This window comes from Cynara cardunculus (assembly GCF_001531365.2).
Source record: "Cynara cardunculus var. scolymus isolate 2C chromosome LG 8, CcrdV1, whole genome shotgun sequence".
NCBI lineage: Eukaryota > Viridiplantae > Streptophyta > Magnoliopsida > Asterales > Asteraceae > Cynara > Cynara cardunculus.
In genome coordinates this window covers 22,437,717-22,457,380 of record NC_037535.1, presented here as the reverse complement: position 1 = coordinate 22,457,380, position 19,664 = coordinate 22,437,717, and the positions used below count along the sequence as shown (strand labels likewise).

Genomic DNA, 19,664 nt, shown 5'->3' with positions numbered 1-19,664 from the left:
TAAAGAAAGTTGGAGACATGAAGAGAAGGCTACTAGGTTGCATCGACTTTCTACTTAACCGTGTCGCATGAGGTTGCATCTAGACAAGATATGTGGTTAATTTAGTGAACACTAAAATTTCTTGGAATTATTCCCCTATAAATCAACCTTCTATATTGTGTTTCCGGAAATAGTTTTAAGGTATGCCTCCATTGTTATGTTCGCTCATGTTTTTACTTATCTTTAAGGTAAATTCTGACAGAAATTACTTTAGCATGACCTTTGTTTTTTCATGGTTGCATTCTCACTCTTGCCTGGCACAAATTGTCTTCCACATCGCTGCAATGGTTTAGCCTCCTGTGGACAGGACCCTTGGATCATTTGACCAGCCTAAGTGGTTGGAGATGGAGCCATGCAGCCGTCGTATAAAAAGCTCAAGCTTATTGATTTTTTTGTTTAAATGTGTTGATCAACATCTTTGACTACATGACTGTTGTAGTGGACTCATAAAGCCCTAAATGAAGCCCATGGGTTCCCCTTGAAAATTGCGATACACAGGATTAAAATTCTTACCAACAAGATTACCTGGTTGATTATAAATGATCAAGAAGCTGGTTTATATGATTAGCTTTTTTTTTCTTGCTTACGCTTGGCAAGGGGTTATCCAACCTGACAATCTTATTCTTTGGGAGGTTGGCTATTAGAACTTGCTGATGTAGCACTGATCTTGATCTGATTATGCAGGATGGCACTAGATACTATCAGATTTCAGACAAAAGGTTGTGGTAAAACTTTGTTTTTGATGTAACAGTAGCTGGGCTTTAGAAGGTTATATTCCTACCATGTTCTTGGACCACATATTTCATGTATTAAAATATACTTGTATCTGTTTCTGGACATGCCACAAGTACAAGGTCATCCTACCCCACATTTCTCAGTTTTGTGGCTTATTCTGGTCAGCAACAAGCTCTCTTGTTCATTTTTTAATTTTCTAATATAACAATAGAAGAGGGATCTGTTCATGTTATCATAAATTGTAGGGCCAAGATATCTTTCGTCTTGACACGCGTGTAGGTCTAAATCTGCTTTTGTTTTGGCTCAAGACACCTCGATTGAACCATTAATGACAGAACCAAGTCAACTTGGATTTTTATTCTAATCATAGCATATGAAACCTTTTTGCATTTTGAATGGTTATGATGACCCTGGAGAAGTCGAAAGGCCACCAATGCTCTCTTTATGCATAATATAATCAGAAATAGGTCACCATTTCAGGTTAGCCCAATTTGATGTTGTTTACAATCTAAAAACATCTTGGTGGTTCGTAGAACTAGTTGCTTGTGCACGTATGCACAAGTGACATGTATAATGTTGTTAATGTTCTGTTGCTTGCATGTTCTGCAGCCGGTTTGCTCGAGTCTATCTCCCACCAATATTCTAAACATGCCTCTTATATATTAATAAAACCTCTTATATAGGTCATATTGCTTAGAGAGTGTGGGGCCAAACCCATTTGTCTGAGGTGCAACTGTGTTCAGGGGACCCCGAACTGCTACTGACATGTAACAAGTTCCTCGTACCAGTAAGGGACACAATTTTCTATGGTGGAATTCCCAAGGATAGTTTGCCTACGTAGGTATCTTGACCCTACTACAAGGGAAATTCTATAATGTTAAATCCCCTTCAGAGTGTTGGTCAAGTTAATTTTATAGATAAGTAGTTCTATCTTTCTTTTTCTCTTTTTTGTTTCCAATAACTTTTTCTCTCTTTTAGGATGATCAGAATAGTAATGAACTTTGTTACAATGGCGATGCATGTTAGCTATCCGCTTACCTAATTTATAAAGGTATATATGGAATAAAATTCTACAATAATTGCAAACCTTGAAAGACCAATGATAAAAAATGGAAGATGAAGGATTGAAGGAGACCTTCAAAAGTGTAAAATTGTTTATGTTGAGGGGTACTTGCATATTAATCATTCCAATTTCTAGCAACCATCTGCTCAGTTTTAATGCATCTTCTAACTTAAATTCGGGTCGTTGATGGCAAGGATAAAAGCTTTATGATTCGTGGGTAAGGACTGGTGTACCTTTTTCACCCAAAGCAGTTCACTTCATGTACTGTAGACATTTATATGTTTTGAAGTCACAAACTATCTTACCATAATCTGTAATGCTTTTGACAGGCATGAGCTCTTCGTGTGTAAAGCCCTCGGATAAGGTCTAGAGACGGACAGATTTTTGTGTCAGTGTAATAGGAGAAGAGCTGAACCACCATGAAGAGCGGCTTGAAAACCCTCTGAATGGATCAAATGCATTGCATTAACTTTGTGAAATGTTGCATGTTACTTGGGCGGTTTTTGTAATGCAATTACCAATGTCAACCAGTATGTTGGTTGCCTCAAATTTCTGCTTAGCCATAATGTTGCTTGTAGACGATCTGCTCAGAGATTTTAATTTGTTGTCGCCATAATTTCTTAGAATTATTCCCTTATTGTTAATAGAATTATCCTTCTATATTGTGTTTTGGTAAATAGTTATTAGTTGTAATGGACTTTAGCATCTCTACTGCTTGATTGTTGTAATGGACTCATACACCCCAATAGGAATCCAATTGGGTGCCACTTCTAAGTTGGCACATGCAAATCATCATCATCTTGGTTTCCCTTATTAATTCCAATGGTCAAGAATCTGATCTATATGATAAGACTTCATTTCTTGTATCCTTGAGTTTTATATCATTCTGTAATTGCTTAATATTCTTCCGTATTCATCCTTATGTTACATACACACATGAAGCATCAAAGAACGTGATATCTGCCAAGATAACAAAACCTTTGTAAGCTTGTCAGGATTACCACTCTGACTGATGTAAATAACTAGCTTGGCCTTTAATGACTTCCCGTCATCAACTAACATGTTCTACTTTTGATAGGATTTAGCAGGCTGGGAATAGATGCTTCAAGACTGTGGATGTCAATTCAAATATTGCATTATTTTCCTCCAATGTCGTTGGATCACATATTTGATGAAAACGCATACTTATACCTGATCCTAGACATGCCACAGGTACAAGGTCATCCTAACTTAACATTTCTCAGGGCATGTTTGTTGGCAGCTTGATGAGCTTAATGGAACTCACAACTTATTCGGTCAGCTATACATGATTGTTTGGTAAGTGGCTTAATGATATAGAAAGTGACTTATGCAATAAGCCTCTAGGGGGAGCTTTATGCAGATTGCCAAGTTTTTTCCAAACCTTCCCCTCCCAAACAAAAACCTTCCCAATCCATACGAACAAATTAATCCACACATATAGCTTTATCCATTAAGGACTTAACGGAAAACCAACCAAACACCCCCTCAGTTTTGTGCTTTATACTGGTTACCAGCACACTTCATTTTTTTCAATGCAAGTTCCCCCTTAAATTCTTTTATATGATTTAATATGAAAATGTCAGTCATGCACAAGTTGATGTGTGCCTTATGCTGGTATCTGAAGTGGACCTTTGTCGACCAAAAAGGAAGGGTTCGTACAAAAAAGAACTCAAAATCCAGGTAAATTTCACTTTCCATGTCATCATGAATTGCAGGCCCATATGTCTTTCAAGTTGGCACATGTGTAGCTTCCACTTCTATTTTTGTTTTGGCTTTAGGCACCTCAATCAAGCCATTTCATGACGAAACCATGTCAATTTTGTTTGTTTCTTGTATCTAATTTATAATATGGGAAATTTTTGGGGATGTTGAATGGGTATCTAATGTACCCTGGAGAACCTGAAAGGGCACCATAGATGTCATTTTATCCATAATTTAATTGCAAATAGGTTGTCCTTTCTGGTTATGCTGCTGATGGTTTACAATTAATAAAAAAGATAAATCTGGTTGATTCATTGAACTAGTTTGCTTATTTACGTATGCACAAGTGACATGTTGAACGTTGCTCATTCTTTAAATTCTTTCATGTCATGGTGATGGTTTGTTAATAGCTGTTTAACACGCCTATTTCCCATATATGCCTATTTTGTAAGTGGCATTGCATTTCAAGAACATTCTCAAATGCAAGTTCTTATGGGAACTACAAATTATATTTCTTACACATTAAACAACCAACTGTAATTGGTACGAAAAATCTTATACTGTGTACCAATCAACTATACTTGGCACCAAATTTTCTCGGTTGGTACTGGTTTTGTACCAGCATTGCAAAAGTTGATGCCAAGTTACAATGTTCAATAGTCAAACAACAAAAATTGGAGTTACAATATCAAGTAGTCAATACTTCAAAAACTAATACAAACATTCAAATAATGGCGTGTTTCGTGAGAAACACAAACCAAACAATGTTCAATAGTTGATTAGACTAAGTATAAAAATTAATAATTAAGAAATAAATACTTAATAAAGTCGGTGCAGTAGGATAGTACCATGGTATAGGATTTCTCATACCACATACCAACCTAGTTTACATACTTGGTACGGTAGTAATGTGGTATTCAGTGGTGAAGGTCCATAGGGGCCTTTGGGGGCCATGGGCACGGTGCTTTTTTGTGGGCTTATTAAAAGCCATGTGATTGATTAGTGTTAAAAACAAAACAAAACAAAACAACTTGGCCCTGCAGTTTCACTTTCGAATTTCGATCTCATTCCACTTCCACTTTTTAGATGTAGTTTTTATTTGGTCCACTCCACTTTTTAATCCGGGGATCCACTATCCAACTCCATTACTCTAAATCTAAATGGCTCTCTACCTTGAGTTTGATGTTATTTAGCTTGAGATTTTAATTGATATTAGATTCCAAATTTAATGCTATTATGCTATGACTACTTTAAAATTGTTTGCTTGATTGGTTAATGGAATATGTTAATGAATTATAAATTTATAATGAATCCATTGTATGTGCTTGGTGCTCTTAATTTATGGATCTAGTTATTTAGGGATGATGTGTTTCTTGAATTTCAATATTATATTCACTTTAGGGCTGATTTATCTGACTGTTTGGGCTACTATCCAATGATAATATTTATTGGTTTTATTTGATATGTAGATTAAGATGAAAAATCAAACTCCAATTCATTTTTCAAAAGAAAACATGTTAGTTCTTCTCAAAATCTTGAAAAGACAACAATTTTAGATAGTACTTTTACATCTATGTTTTGTTTGCTGAAAACTCTTCTAAAAAAGCTCAAAAGAGAAAGTATTGATATTGATCCTAGTACTAGAATGAGATCTTGGTTCACGTTCTCAAATTTATGAATATCCTTTTGATCCACAAGACACAATTCAAATTCAATGTCTTGTTTTACAGTTTTATCAAATCAATTAATGTTTTGTTTAAAGTTTTAATACCTTATAGCTTTTTTGTGTTTTTAAAAATATATAAGAGATTAGGTCCTCCCCTATGGTTATAAGGCTTGTGCTCCGCTGTTGGTGGTATAGGATTTCTCATACCACATACCAACCAAGTTTACATACTTTGTATGGTAGTACCACCCAACTTCAGTTGGTACCAACTTAATTCGTACGATTCGTATGCATGTTGGTTGGTTTGACTCAACGCGAATTGGTACCCCTGGTAAAAGATATGTTGCGAGGTTTGGTATGGTGGAATTCTTGAGGTTAGATTGCGCATGATGGTCTCTTCACCTACAAGGCAAATTCTATGATGTTATTTTCGCCAACATTTATTGTTGTTGTAGATTTTTTAACTTCATAACATTGCTACTTGGTTTTATCCTGTCTCTTGACCCTCAAGGCAATCAAATTAATATCTCAGTTTGAGTAGTTTCGTTTGCATTGTTCCGTTTTAATAAAATAACTAATGAACATTGATAGCTTTGTATGGTGAGATTTGCAATTCAACTATCTACTGGTCTAATCTAGAAGAATAAGAGCATCTCCAACAGATTCTCGTAAACTTTCTCCAAAATGGAGAGAAGAGGATAGAAGAAAAAAATCTCCAAATTTGGAGAACCTCTAAAATTAAATGTTAGAGGAGAGAGAATACATTAATTATTTTTTATTCTTCCCACAGAAAAGCGTGCCAAGGGTTGGCTTCACGTGAGACCAACCTGTTTTCGTGAGACCACAAAATAACAGTGAACCTTCATAGCAAAACATTGTGAAGGTACAAAAAACAATGAACCTTCACAGCAAAAGCATTGTGAAGGTTTATGTTCAGTGTTATTTTTGTGGTTTCACAGGTTTCACGAAAACCTACTGGTCTCACATGATCCCAAGTCAGCGCGCCAAATCTGCCAAAAGAATCTCCCTTCCCTTTTCTCTTTTGCAAGACTATTTCTAATCTCTTTGCTCTATTTGTTTTCATCACTCGAGGTATCCGTCCATGGAATTAAACCAGCTATGAATCAAATTTCTTTTTCTTTTTCTACTTTAACATTTTATAGAAAGTTTGTTGAAAATTACCATTTTATATATATCTATTTGAAAGTTTGTTGGGTATTAAGTGTATTGAATATTTTAATAATATTAAATTGTTGGAGCTGCTCTAAGGGTGAAGACGAATGAAGTTATACGGTAATTGGAATTTGTGTTAACTGTTAAATCTATTTTGTAATGCGTATGATGGAACCTTAAAGAAACTACTTTTTTAATAGTGTAAAGATGTATATTTGGGAGTTTCACAGTAAGTATTCCATCTATTTTATAAAACTTGCTATGTTTGATTATAAGAAAACTATCTATTAAACTGTTTATTGCAGTTTTTATGTCATTAAAGGAGCGTGAACTATGGGGACAGATGTTGTTTGGCATCCTTGGACACCTGGTGAGTATATAAATAGGCATACTATTAAAATATGTTTCCTCCAACACCTACCATTAAATAAATCGTCCTAGAAATAATGCTTAAAGAAATATATGATGATGTTTTGTTTCCAATTTTGATGATTGTGTGCACTTCCAAATCCTGGGATTGAACTGACTTTTACTTCTGTAGATTCTACCTCCTATTTTTAGAGAGGATCTGATTTCCTGCTATTGCCTTTGAATACTTCACATGGGGTACACATGGCTCCCACTTCTCTCCATCTGAACTTGATGTTTGTTGCAAAGGAATTGGTGATAGAACCATAAAAGTAGAATAGTTATTTTAATTAGTTGATCTCTACGTGTAGGAGAACCTGTTAGGTCAATCCCAAATGCCTAAACTTAGAAAACTCGGTTAACCGCCTAGCCTAGTCATGAGAAAGAGAATAAATGGCTCGAATGTTGGAATCATATTCTTCTACCCTTATTTTAGAAATATTTTTCTTTCTTTTTAAAGATTTTGTTTGTGATTAGATGGTAAGTTTATCCTTTGTATATTGCTATATATAATTTCTTTCTTCTTGTCATGTTCAAATTTTAAACTCTTTTGTCTTAGTTTTTCTATCTCATAGAAAATTTACAATTTATTATGTTTGTGTATTTGTTAACTAAACGTCTTTATTTAATATAACATATCTTTTTACATAATTTTGACACCACATAACAAGCTTGGTTGGTAACCCATTTGACTACTAACTTTCCAGGGTTAGTGAGTGCTGTGGATTTTAATCATCGAGACTAATTAATATTTTGGTTCTTTATTTTAGAAAACGTTAGCCAGAGCTAGGGAGGTGATTGACCTTCTAGCCCTTAATTCTTCAAGTAGGGATTACAAGAATGACTAATTAGAGGCATAAGTGGTATGTTTTGATATATATAAAGTAGGGAAAATGGCTACATAGGCCACCAAACTACTCGCAGTTTCAATTAGGCACCTCGATTACAAAAACATGAAAGGAGGCCATTAACCCAAACCAAATGAGCTCAGTATATCCTGTTCGGAGGTGTGGTGGGGGATATACGCAGACCTGACCTCTACTATCAGAGTAGAATGGTTGCCTCCATGATGACCTCCACCTTGTGGGAAGTGTACGGGAAAAAAAAGTTCCCCAAGGAAATATATGGAAAAGCAAAAGGTGTAGGTTCAAAGAGACCTAAAACAATAAATAAGAGAACACAAGAAAACACGAGAATCGAATTTAGAAGTCAACAACAATATATAAGTAGAAGAGCAGAAGTATGTACAAGAAAACATAGTCAAGCCAAGACTCAAGAAAAACTTCACACCCTAGTTTAACATAGGACTCCGCTAGCCTAATTGCCGACTCACTAACCTTAACCTCTACCCTTTGCCTCTCTAGCTCCCTTCTATGCTAGCTACAGATACCCACCCCTAGTCTGCTACCTTAATCTTGCATCTTCAATGATTCCTATCAGAGGTCATGTCCTCGGAAATGCGTAAAACTGCCATGTCTGACCTCAATTGCTCATCTCATGTCCTCCTTGGCCTACCCCTCCTCCTAGTCCTCTCGACCTTCACAATTGTCATCCCTGTCATTTACATTTACACCAAATATGGCCAAACTGATGCCATAAAATGGTCAAATTACCATTGTACTTTTTATTTAAAAATCACTAAATGAAAACCAACTCAAAGTTCAAGGATTGTTTGCGAAACTTGCAAACTTAGTTAAATTTAATTTTTAATTTCTTCACTAAATACTTGTACCTTACAAGTTCATTTCATCCCCATCCCCCCCACCCTCTCCCAGCATACCTAGCCACTTACCGCTAACAACCAAATCCCCTCTTGCCTCGTCGACCCTGCATCATCCCTCTAGATCGTCTCCATCGTCTGCTCCCCTCTCCCCCGGGGATTTTTCTTATTCAAAGTTTTAGTTTAAGTTTTTGATAACTACAAAATATGAGTTTTTCAACTAAAGTACTCGAACTTGTAGTTTTTTATGTTTTGACCAACAAACAAATATAAAGTAGGGGTACTTTTTATCATTTTTGGCCAGATTTGGTGTATACGAACAAGATCATATGTCATGGCCCCTTTGATGTTTTTTTATAACCGAGGTTCCTAGTTGAAACTTTGGTCTCTATAGGTATTTCCCCTATAGCGTAAAATAATTTCTACATTATAGAAAGATGTAAGATTAAAAAACTTGAAACTAATATTATTTTGATACAGTTACTTTTTAAGTGATTGTTTTCTTGTTCCATTAATACAATTACTCAAAAAGGATTTGTTTCCCTTAAAGTTGACAAAAGTGAAAAGTCTATTGATGTACACACAAGTTGAGAAATGTCGGTTAATCCCTCATTAGTTGACATACCAATTCAATAATTAGTTGCTAAATTGAAGTGGCGTTGGACACTTAAACTCCAAGGCGGCTAGTTAAGTGGCTCTAGCTAATTAATCAAGATGGTGGAATATGCTTATGCCTATAACTGCTTAAGCTGCGCTAGAATGGACAGTGATTTCACATTACCTAGTTATATTTTCCAACCTATCAAGATTTTACCCATATATACATATTGTAAACCCTCTATGTCTCTTCATAATGACTAGTTCTTTGATGATACCTGCTCCTTGCTAGTATTGCATAATATAGATCAAAATGACCTCATTGTATAGACATGAAGCATAAAGAAACTCCATATATATATATATATATATGTATATATATCCTTGGACTTTGATTCATAGTACATAGGCCCATCATCTGCTTTTCATGGCTTGTGGAAGTGTAGGATCAAGATGTACTTGGCTTATATCATTACCTTATGAAAAGGTCTTCATTTGAGATTTAAATAAGCTCATTCTATTTTACAACAAGGATCTTTTTTGGACTTGAAGAATTACCATGTCCGTTTCCATTTCCATTAAAGCTATTTGTTTAGTTTAAATGCTTCCTTCCTCCGTCTTATGCTAGGGTAAATACCTGAAATGGCATAGATAAAAAGCTTTATGATGCCTCAATACTTTCTGTTCTACCACTTTTCACGCAAAGTAGTTCAGATCATCTATCTTAGGCTCTGCTATTTTTTTGGAAGGGTGTCCCAAGCTACGCCTAGACTAATCCGGCAAATTGTGACTGCAAGAAATCAACCCTGATAAACTCAATGGCCACAATTGTTGTATACGCCTGAAAATGAACCCTGGGCAGATGGGATATTCCACCACATCCCCCAGGACCTCAACCACTATGCCACAACCCTTGTGGTTTTAGGCCCTGCTATTGCCGGCCTCTAAATTCTAATGTGTTGCTAGGCATGAGTTTTTGCTGTTGTAAACCCTCAGTGAAGGCCTAGAGGAAAAGATGGACCAAGATTGTTGGGTTCATTTGATGGGAGAAGACGGGGCCCATTATGTAGGGTCATATACGGTACTCCCAAGGACTTGCCAATGAAATCTGGAGACCTAAGTGTGCTTGAGGCCCCCATTGTTTTGAAGTTATTCTGTAGGCATTTTCTCTCTCGAGCAGGCTCACATGAAGTTTGTGATTCTTTGCATATTACCTGAGTTATCATATGAAAATATCAAATTTATTAAATTCTTTGCAGATTACTATTATGTCCCGTGCTAATAACTAGTTTGGTCTAGGACTTTTCAATATGGACCAACACTAATGTTGATCTAATTTTACAGATAAGGAGTTGTGCCAAAATCACAAAGTAGGAATGGATTCTTGTTTCTGGTGGAGAAGTGGCTGAGGATTTGTAAATTGTATTATTTCCCCCCTATGTTGTTGGACTACGTATTTCGTAAATGAAAACATATGTACACACGTGGTCCTATAAAATTCATAGGTACAAGGTCATCTTACCTTGAGTATTTTTCAGTTTGTGGCTCATATTTCTCAGAAACACACTCTTGTCTCCCTTATAGTTCTGTTATACGATTTAAAAATATGGAAAGGTCATGTAAGTAGGCAAAGCACAATTATGAAAAGGGAACTCAAATCAGGGTAGCCATCAGACTCGGGGTGTTTGGTGATAAGGAAGGCACAAGTGAGGAAGATGGAGGTTTCAGAAATGAGAATGTCTAGATGGACCTTTGATAGAACCATGTTTGACATAATACCAAATGGGGTCTTCCGTGCGGTGTTGAGAGTTGTGCCTATATAAGTTGAAGGAGGGAAGATTGCGATGGTTTGGCCACGTTTGTAGGAGACAGATGGCGGCTCAATACGGAGGGTAGAAAGTGTGATGTTCAAGGTGGCGAGGAGGAGAGGTAGGCCAAGGACGACTTGAGATGAGCAACTAAGATTGAACATTCTTTAGGCATTTCCGAGGACATGACCTCTTATAGTTATAGGAGTTCTTGGAGATGCAACCAAACCATTGCAAGAAAAACCCAAGTCAAAATTTCGTTTGTTTCTTATATTTAAATTATTGTCTGTGAAATATATCAGCATGTTAAACGAGTATACTATGTACTCTAGAGAAGTTGAAAGGGCACTGCTATTATTTTATACTTATTGTGATTGTGAACCAGTTACCTTTTTCATTTATGCTACTGAAATCAAGGGACCTCTAATGTTGTTTTAAACTAAAAAAGGTAAAATCTGGTTGTTTCATAAAACAACTTGTATTCTTATCTACATGTCTGTTAGCTGATTCTCTGAGTACTTGGATGTTACTGCAGATAATTTGATAGGACACCCTGCTTGGTGTTCGTCAGGAGCATATGCCTTAAATGTTAATCTTGTCGTAGTGTTCAAGAAAAGTCCTGTGCACAAAATATGGGGCCGACCCTATTTGACTGGCGTACGACTGCATAGTACATACGAAGGATTCTGAACTACTACTGTCATGTAATGTCCGCTTGTTTAGTAAAGGGCGTGGCATTTTTTGCTATGGTGGAATTCCCAAGATAAGGTTGCCTATGAAGATCTCGATCCAAGAATAATGAAAATTCTGTAACGTTAAATGCTAACCAAAATGTTAAGTCATTGTAGTTTTTCATAACTTCGGTTACTTAGCAAGTTTGGAGGCAATTGACGCAATATTTTATAAGATTTATTTAAATAATACCATTGAGATTTTTCTCTTTTTTGTTTTAAATTTCTTGGTCCCTTTTTTTCTTGGTAGATCAAACAACTAATGAACAATGGGAGCTTTGTTACTACGATAGTGCATGTTAACTATCCATTTTCCTAATATATAAGGGTAAACATGGAATATAATTTTGCTAGACATGCAAACCATTTAGATAACATGTTAAAACAATGGGGAGAAGGCCAACAAAAGTGCGATAATGGTTATTTTGATAATTTCATATTAATTATTCTATTTCGATTGCAGTATCTCAGTCCTGTAGTACTCCCTCTGACTTGTATTAGGGTCATTGTTGAAAATATCATGTATAAATTGCTTCATAATTCAGGGGTACTTCTCAATGTACTTCCTATGTTCTTTCTGCTCGCAAAATCATCGTAAATTCTAACCCGGATTACTGGTGCACATCAAATACGATATGGACTTTATTGCGCGATCGTAATCCAAGTCTTTTCTTGAGTAAATTCTTTTCTTCGACATCATTTGGATGCATTATTGTTTCAATGTGTGCATCAGCATCTTAATTAACATTATCTATGACGGTGAACTCATAAAGCCCACTGGTGCCACTTGTCTTTTATCTTTTTGCAAAACATAAAATCTCCATCACAGATTTGTATCTTCTATTTCTTGTTTAAAACTACTATCTTCATCCCTCTTATGTTGTATGCATGCATTCATATATGGAACATGATGCCTGCCAAGATAGCAAGGAAGTTGTAGGCTTTTGATCATTGCCACTCTGCCCCAATATTAACTAACACTAATCTTGATTGGATTTTGCAGGCTGGCAGTAGATACTTTCAGATTTGCAGACAAGGGTTGATTTTTTATTCTGGTACAGCAGCAGCTTAACATTTATCAAATTTTTGGCTTATATTCGTCAGCAATACACTCTTGTTCATTTTTTAATCTTATCATATGATTTAAATATGAAAGGTCAGTAATGTGGGTGATGCATACAGTGATGGTTGCATCATGTCAAATAGCTGAAGTGGATATCAGTCGATGAATAGGAAGGATACACGTGAAAAAGAGAACTCAAGTTCCGGGTAATTTCTCTTTCCATGTCATCATGAATTTTGGGCCCACAATGTCTTTCATATATGTTTTTGTTTCATGACAAATTTCGGCGCATTTTGTTTGTTTCTTATATCTAGACTATAGTATGAGAATTTTTTGAGCATATTGAATGGGTATGCTATGTCCCCTGGAGAGTCAAAAGGGCAACGCTGCTATCAATTTTATACGTAGTTTAATCAGTACTACGTTATCTTTTCATGTTATACTGCAGAAATTGATGATGTTTACAAATAAAAGAATGGCAGATTCATAGAACTAGTTGGCTTATATACGTATGCATAAAACCATTGTTAATTTTTGAATGCTTGCATGTTCTGCAGGCGGTTCAACTGAAGCTGTTTTTCTGCCTGTTTATATATTTTTGTAGGAATATTCCCTCGCAATAATTCTTGTAGGTCCGGGAATAGGTTCTGCGTGTTGCTTGTAGGAACTGGGAGGGATATTGCTTGAATGCTAATCACATTTTGTTGTTCGAGACAAACTTCCCTGCACGCAGGATGTGCCAGTACCTCCCCTGACACAGGATGTGGGGCCGAGCCTGTTGATCTGGGGGCAATTAATAGATAGAGGGATGTGGGGCCGAGCCCGTTGGTAACCCTTTTTTTTTTCTTACAGTGTGCTAATCTTGGTTCTTTTCAAAACTCTTCGTAATTTACCAAATATGTCTCAATTTCTTTACTTCTCAAATTCTTAGAACATATTTGACAAGTTTTCTGAAGCAATTAGGTCTTCGCAAACACTTTTCCGCAAGCCAGAGGTTTTCATAGAAATAATCACTCTGCTCCTCGGGGTAGAAGAAAGGTCTACATGCATCCCACCCGTCGACCCTACCTCTTGAGTGAGATGTATTGGGTTCGTTTTGGATAAAATTCTGGCCTCCAAAAGAGAAATTTAGGTGGTTTTTTATATTCGACTAACAGTTGGAGGTGTTGGACTCGCAGTCACTATATAAATAGACATTATCAAACTATATTTTTGCCAGACATTTTATTGAATAGATCATGTGAGTAATAACGGTGGGATGGTTATTTAATCAAGAAATGTGTGACCATGTTGCATGGTGTTCCCTGTTACGATGATTCTGCATTCTGCCAAATCCTGGGAGTGAACTGACTGTTGACTTATATAGACTTCTATTTCTGGGAATTATCTGATTTTCCGCTATTTTCTTCCAACACATCACGTGGGCTACACATGTTTCCCCTCTAGTTTTGCCTGTCTGCTAGCCACAAGACCTGACCTCATCTTTGACTCTGAATTATATGCCGAGTCATTGGCCTGGCGGTACCCAGTAAACCCACCTTCCTGAAGGTCTTTTGTGAGAAGTGTGTGTGAGTTTAGTTTACCGTATATAAATATTATATACCTCAAATATATATATCATTAATAAACACAAAAAATCTATTAGAAGATGCATATGTGAGCCCACGTTTTCTTTTACCAATGATTCACATATAAATTATCTATTCTTACGTTCTCAGCCTTTTTGTCTTTCTAATTTGAACCTACCTATGTATAGGATGTAATATATACATATGGTTGCGTTCTGGTAAGAAATCAATATCCATAGAAAGTAAGAAACACTTGCAGAGGTTCACATAAGTTAACATGTTAGCTTACGTTAGCATTTGTTAATACTTCATTTAAGATATGTTGATTTATTTCAACTTATGTGAACATTTGCATGCTGACATTTGGTTACTACCGTTCTTACCAAAATTTGATCTCCTACGCGAACACCTTTCATTTTACGAAAATACAAGAACACCCTTTTACGATGGTCAACCACATGTGATACTATAGTCCATCACATATTATACACTTGTGATACTAAATCAGTGACGTTGACGACCTTCAGCACGACCTAGGTCCTAGGTTGCGGGCCAAGTCACCTGAATACCACTAGCCCCCCCCCCCTCGTGTATTATCGCATCCGATGAGGCGTTGTCGATGTGACACTATAATCCATCACATGTGATACTAAATCAGAGAGGCGGTCACCCCAAAGGCCGAGGCACACCACCAGGTCCCCTTACGTGTACTATCACATGTGATAAAGGGTGTCTTCGCGTTTTTGTAAAATGGAGGTCTTCTCGTTTGAACCTCCGCCTACATATAAACCAAGTCATTTGTACAAACCGTCGGTTTCATTGTTTAATTTCATGAATTTGTTTAATATGATGAATTGTTTCATATAATTCTTTTCTTGATGAAATTGTTTCATATATTTTTGTTCCTACGTAAAAATGAAAGTGTTTAACGTATTTCTCATTTTGATGAAGTTTCTTTTCTAAAACTAATATAATGAAGATGATAATGTCCAAACACCCTCCACAATTAAAATGACTAATCAACCCTCATAATTAAAAAAAGTGAAAAAGAAAAGAAAAATTATGATTGGTTGAATGAGGTTCGTACAAATAGCTTGGTTTGCATTTGATCCCTCCCCAATATACGTATGTGTGTGTGTATGCTTCCTACTGTCTCAAGGTAAATGTGACATCTTGTGCAAACTGTCTTTGTTCTTACCTTCTCAGCTCACACTTTTGTACAAGTTGGGGGTCTTTACGGAAACAGCCGCTCTACCCTTTTAGGTGGAGGACAAGTCGTAATGGGAAGGCTTTAGCCACCTCTGGACCAACGACCCATGGACAGAGCCAAATCAGGCATCATATGAAAAAGCTCAACTTTTTGAGTATTTGTTTAAATGTGTTAATCGGCATCTTAAAACATGCAATCTTCCTTCTTGCAGATTCCTTCAGCTCCTTATGCTGCATGCCTGAAGAAAACATGATCTTGATTGCAAGTTGTATGATCTTGAGCATTGACCCATGTCGATAACCAACTTGTTCTCGAATTAACTCACTAATCTTGATCGTGTTTTGCAGGCTGGCAGCAAGATACGATCAGATTTGCAGACAAGAGGGTTTGATTCTTCTTTTTGGTGTAGATTTGAAAAGTGTATTATAATTTATTTGCTCAATCGTTGTGAGACCACGTATCGTATGAATTTAACCGTATACTTATACCTGGTCCAGGACATGCCACAAGGTCTCTACACATTTGAATTCTTTAATGCAAATTTCTGTCTTTTATTGATCATATGATTTAAATATGAAGATATCAGTCATGTGGGTGATGTTTGCAATATTGCAGGTAGCTGAGGTGGACAACTTTGGGCCAATAGGAAGACTACACGTATGAAAAAGGGAACTTGATTTCGGGTATTTTCTCTTTCCATGTCATCATGAACTGCGGGGGCTCGACGTCTTTTGTTTCGACACGTGCATAGCCTCGAGGCACATTAGTCAAACCATTTTTCGTAGCAAATTTTGGTGATGTCAAATGGGTACCTTGAAGAGGTCCAAAGGGCAAAGGGCACTAGCATTATGATTTTATACGTTTGAGGTATAATTGTGAAATGGTGGCTTACTTGCTACGCACGTGTCGTATGTGACTAATTTCTCTGAACGCTTGCATGTTCGACAGACAGTCTGATTTCCATTCAGATCCTAAACTTTATGCCTATTTACGTAAGCATAGTACAGAGAAAAGTTCAAATGAAAACTATGAATATTTTTGTGAATCTTGAGAACCAGTATACATGCATGCAATATACGTATATGCTATATATGTATGTGTCAATTAACATCCTCACGCATGGACTGTGGGGCCGGACTTCAACTACTTTTTATAGAAACCGGAACTATTATATTGATAAATAGTTGAAAACGTGTTTTTTATTAAATTATGTGACAAGGGAAAATATGTGGTACAATTGACCGTTTACTACACATCACCGCACGTCCTCTCTCCCTCCTAGCGTATTTGACTATAATTTTTATTTCAGATTTGTTTTAGAAAGACATGACATTTTACTATTTATAATCTACAATACGTATTTGATATAAATTAGTCTGTAGTTTTGATTTATTGCTGATTAGGGGCATTTGCTATGTGATATTGGTGTAAACCAAATTGACTATGCCGTTTTTGCCCAAATAACATCTCTTAAAAGGCTTGAACCGTAAAATAATGCATAGCAAAATGCGGTGCACATAAAATGATCACGTCTAAATGTATAACAAAGTTTAATCAGACTTTTAAACAATAATGCGGTGAACGATTTCGTAATCATAAAGCCTTGTTTGCGCCAAGTATCTTGAAATTGTTGAAGGAATTGGAGTTCCATCTCTTTTCGTTTCCATTCAAGAGTCTTGCGTGTTTCCACGCTCCTTTGAGGTCTTGAAAAATGGACAAATTCTTTTTCTTAGTAACGTATACAGAATTTGTCACTACAAAAAGGGGTCATAGTAGTTTGGGAACTTCGATTTTCGTCCCTCAAGTTTAATAATCATGTCATTTACTTTTTTGTGGTTTGCATTTCAAGTTCAACAATCAATACCAGTTACTTTTTTGTGGTTTGCATTTTGTGGGAGCTTTTGTCTGGCTTCTGTTCCTGTACCATACGATCTTTAACTTTTTGGCATGAAGCTTCTTGCATGCAAGTCATGCGAAGGTATTTTGGTAATTTGGTATTTTCTTATAAAATAAATTTATTATACCAAGTGTGTAAGCATTTAAAAAACAAAAGAAAACCCTCTTTATCTTCCATTGTCTCTCACACCCTTCCCTTCACGCACCCTCAATTGTTGCCCGTTGAGAGCCTCACGTCCTCCTTCCACCACCGTCCTTGCAAACATATTCCACCACCCCTCCCCTCCTCCCATCATTCATCGCCAACCCCTTACCCCTCTGAGCCATACTACAAATTCACTGTAAAAAACCTCTCGTACACAAATGACACTCGTTGGACATGCATGTTAGAGACAACGTTTTGGATCCCAAAACCATCATTCCACATAATGATTTTTGATCATGAATTCATCGTTGATGGATAAGATGTGTGGTTGAGTTGGGATGCAAGGGAGAGGAGCCCGTGCGGTGCCAGAGAAGAAGGATGAACGTGCCAGAACAAGAGGCCATAAAGTTAATGAGGAGGCTCATGAATCATGTTGTTTAATATGTATCAGGGGGTAAGTGGATCATGGAGGAGGTCAAACGAACAGATGGGCATCTTAAGGCATCAACAAGATTCATGGGACGTGTTCTGTTGGGATAGATTTGGTGGTGTGGCGAGAGAGGTGGAGTCAAGTGACAGGGATGGTGGTGAAAGACGAAGGTGTAGAAGATTTTATTTTTCCTTTTTAAATGTTTTACACACTTGTACACATGTTTTATATATTATTTTATAAAAATCCATGTAAATGACCAATAACCTCAAATGACTTGCGTGTGAGGGGTAGTTAACATCTGCTCCTAACAACTAGGGACGGAATCCGTAACGGAGGATCATTGGTGTAATTACTGAACTCCAACGGCAAAAACCAGAATTTCCCCAAAGCATGGGGATGATCTTTGTTAAAGTATAACATTCATTTTTGATTTCGCATCTACCATTCATTCATTAGGAATTCCCGATACAACTTCACATATGAAACTACATACATTTTACAGTATAGATTCACATGTGAAGGTACATAACTTGAACCCCACATATGTGCACTTGCACAATTTTGTCATTGATTGAACTTTTTTCTTCTTTACATACGAAGATCTTATATGGGTAATTAATGATTAAGTTATTCTAAGATGACACCTAAAGAGCAACCGTTTTGCTTTTTTCGTTTATCCGTAAACGACAAATACGTGATATGTTTCATATACAACCCATTGAATGTCATCCGTTTTACATGGCTCTTCGGCTATTTTTTGGGGGTTCTTCTTGGATGTCACACATATACATTTTTTTAGGTTGTTTCAAAGAACAAACATATCACTTTTTTTCAATATATCTATAAATATTGCTTGCTATAAGTTAACTATTTGACTTATGTTAATAAGTCTTATTTATGTATTTATTTATATATAGTTAATAATATAGAAAAAAGGATCGTGTGAGAATAGAAGTTAAGGTGAGAACTGAGAAGTGTAAGAAGGGATCTGAACCCCGTGATCACTTTTAATCTCACCTCCACCCCATGAGTTGCGCTTCGCAGGGGTATTAATCTGGTGCATCTCTGTGCATTTCATTAGCGTTGATCTTTAATTAGGATTGATCCAAAGATGAAGATCATTTTTTACCCTTTTTACCATAACTTTTTTTTTCACGGAAAAGGAAAAAGCCTAATTGATTTAGTTTTACATGATTCCTTTATTTTGTTCGTTATTTAAAAACGTTATAGAAATATCAAATAGCCCAGGCCCAAGCCCAAGCCCATTAAGATATGCTTGTATGTTTATTAATTAAAAATAAATAAACACTCACTATATATTAAATTATTAATTACATCACATTCATCTAATTTTAAATATATATACAGGGAATAACTTTAAATAAATAAAAAGCTAAATATTTATATTGTAAGAAGAAAATATTCATATGTGAATTATTGAAAAGTTATAAGAAAAAAAATCTATTTTCAGATGCATATGTGAACCCTGTATTACAAATTATATATATGGGTTCACATATGCATCTTCAAGTGAAATTTTCAAGTATTTACATATGAATATTTCGTTAACATTTATTTCCTTATCTTCTCACGATATTTAATCTTTTTTATTTGAACCTTTCACTAATGTCTATTATATCCAAGTTTTATATCCTTTGTAAATTAAAGAAACTATAACTAATAACTG

General features: G+C 36.1%; 1 long non-coding RNA gene across 1 annotated transcript; it reads left to right on the top strand.

Moving 5' to 3' along the window:
• Window positions 1–1,272: 1,272 nt before the first annotated feature.
• Window positions 1,273–2,432, top strand: LOC112517480. The gene is made up of 2 exons (XR_003069682.1): window positions 1,273–2,054; window positions 2,167–2,432. It is a non-coding gene; the product is annotated as an uncharacterized LOC112517480 (long non-coding RNA).
• Window positions 2,433–19,664: the final 17,232 nt, after the last annotated feature.